The sequence below is a fragment of the Schistocerca gregaria genome, chromosome 6 (genome assembly GCF_023897955.1).
Source record: "Schistocerca gregaria isolate iqSchGreg1 chromosome 6, iqSchGreg1.2, whole genome shotgun sequence".
NCBI lineage: Eukaryota > Metazoa > Arthropoda > Insecta > Orthoptera > Acrididae > Schistocerca > Schistocerca gregaria.
In genome coordinates, this window is record NC_064925.1 from 350,462,907 (window position 1) to 350,465,660 (window position 2,754).

At 45.3% G+C, this 2,754-nt stretch overlaps 1 pseudogene; it reads right to left on the reverse strand.

The window, feature by feature from the left end:
• Positions 1-2,399: 2,399 nt before the first annotated feature.
• On the reverse strand, positions 2,400-2,517 carry LOC126279791 (5S ribosomal RNA; annotated as a pseudogene).
• Between the last annotated feature and the right edge of the window lie 237 nt (positions 2,518-2,754).

The following is a 2,754-nucleotide window of genomic DNA, read 5'->3' on the forward strand; positions in this document are numbered from 1 at the left end:
TACATCTAGCTTTAGTACAGCAACGACATATGGTGTCCTGATAGTCGCACTGCACATTTCAGCTGTCCTAGATGACAACTACTATACTTTCCTATACAAGGTCGCCACATTTCTCACTTTGTTATTCTTAGTGTAAAGAGAATATATGTGACTCCACACAGCCTTACTAACAAGTATAATTTCATCTCAGCGGGGCATGGATTCTGACGATGTAATTGGACAGTACGTTAATAGCTCTTGTAGAGATTCGGATTATGCAATCAAAAATGTACTGAAGTAGCCACTTAATACTAAGAGATTACTATGGAGAATGCACCGCATTTCACTTCGTGATGATCACAATCACACTGTGAACTAGGAAACATTGTGAGCGTTGGTGTAGTCGGTATTAGCAGGCCGCACTACTACACCGTTCACCCGTACATCCGGAGCCTCCGTTCGTCTCTTTCAAAGTCAGTTGATTCCTTCACGAAGACTGTACCGTCAAAGGTTGTGAATTTTTTACGACTTTGAAGCAACAAGTTCGTAGAGACCATTTTATGCTCATAAACTTCTTCTGCTTACGAAGAACCTTTAGCGCCGTGCATGCCGATAGACCAGTGCTGCGTATTACACGTACAGCGTTGTTTAGACTTGCAGACTGCTTGAACATTCTCCTTTCTGTGCAATGTAGTTCACCCCCGCACCAGGGCACAGTTACTACTACAAACAACAATAACTGTTTGCCTTTTAAATTTGTTTTCCAGACCGGAGTTGAGTTAGCTCACAGCAAGTTCATAAACAGCTGCCCGCCAGCCAGACGGAGCAAGGTGGTGCAAGTTCGCAGGATATTCGCTGGCTTCTCTTTCCGCGTTCGCTTTTTATGCCTCCTTCGTACCTTCTCCTTCCCTTCCACCGACGGTGATAATATTTACTGCTGCTGTTTGGTGCCATCAAAGGTAACGGGAGAGGGGGTTACGTAGAAAACATTTTTTCACCAACACGGCAGTATTTCCAGCGAGGAAAATATTTTCTCAAAAATCTCTCGTCCCATTTGTTGCCTACAAAAATGACTTTCCTCAGCGATATTACAATACTGCAAGTTCCTTTTTTTAAAATTCTGCATCACTGTAAACAATCGGACGAAAACTTCAATCACAGTGAATATGTTCATTCAAATTACTATTTCTATGATTTCTGCATCTCTAGTTGCATACTTCACTAGCCATCGTACGGTGCGTGGCAGGACGTACATTGTACCAATACTAATCATTTCCTTTCCTGTTACACTCGCAAAGAAGCGAGAAAAGATCGACTGTCTACGTGCCTCACTACGAACCATAATTTTTCTTATCTTACTTTCGTGGTCCATACGCGAAATGCACATTGGAGCTAGTAGACTCATTCTACAGTCAGCTTTAAATGCAGTTATCTGAATTTCCTCAATAGTGTTTCTCGAAACCTCCTCACCCTCACTCCTGGAATTCATTTTGAGTTCCCGAAGCATCTCCGTAACAGTTTCGTATTGTTCGAACCTAACGATAACGAATCTGAATTGCTTCGATGTCTGCCTTTAGTCCTACCTGGAGTGGATCCCAAACACTCGAGCAATACTTAAGAATGGGTTCCACTACTGTCCTATATATGAGGTCTCCTTCACAGGTGAACCACACTCCCCTAAAATTCTTCCAATAAACCAAAGTTGACAATCGGCTTCCACACTACAGTTTTAACAAGCTCGTTCAATCCGATGTCACTTTGTAACATTACATTTAGGTATTTCATCAACTTGACTGCGCCAAGCAGTACACAACTGATGCTTAGAACATTGCTGGATGTTTTCCTACTCAACTAAAGCTAAATTAAACTCTTCCCGCACAGGCCATGAACGTCCAAAGGAACCGACTGGCCGCTGCGTCATCCTCAGCCCACAGGCGTCCCTGGATGCAGGTATGGAGGGGCATGTGGGCAGCACACCGCTCTACCAGCCGATGTCAGTTTCCGAGACCGGAAACGCTACTTCACAATCAAGTAGCTCCTCATATGAAACTTCCTGGCAGTTTAAAATGGTGTGCCAGATCGAGACTCGAACTCGGGACCTTTGCCTTTCGCGGGCAAGTGCTCTACCAACTGAGCTACCCAAGCACGACTCACGCCCCGTCCTTCTGTGAAGTTTGGAAGGTAGGAGTCGTGGTACTGGCGGAATTAAAGCTGTGAGGACGGGGCGTGTGTCGTGCTTGGGTAACTCAGTTGGTAGAGCACTTGCCCGCGAAAGGCAAAGGTCCCGAGTTCGAGTCTCGGTCCGGCACAGCGTTTTAATCTGGCAGTAAGTTTCATATCAGCGCACACTCCGCTGTTAAGTGAAAATTTCATTCTAGTAGCTCCTCAGTTTGCCTCACAAGGGCTGAGTGCATCCTGCTTGGCAACAGCGCTCGGTAGACCAGATGGTCAGCCATCCAAGGTCTAGCCCAGCCCGACAGCGCTTAACTTCGGTGATCTGACGGGAACCGGTGTTACCACTGCGGCAAGGCCGTTGGCCCCCTACTCAACTACATTATCCTATAACTTTCTACATTTAGAGCTAGCTGTTATTCTAACATCAAGTAAAAATTTAGTCTAACTCATCTCGTATCCTTCTCCAGACACTCAATGACATCTAACTTCTTCACGAAATTGCCGCAGAATGCTGCCCTCCCTATCCGCCATATCATTTCTGTGTAGAGAAAGTAACAGCGGTTTTGTCACAACTCCCTGGGGTAGTCCTGAAGGTACTCT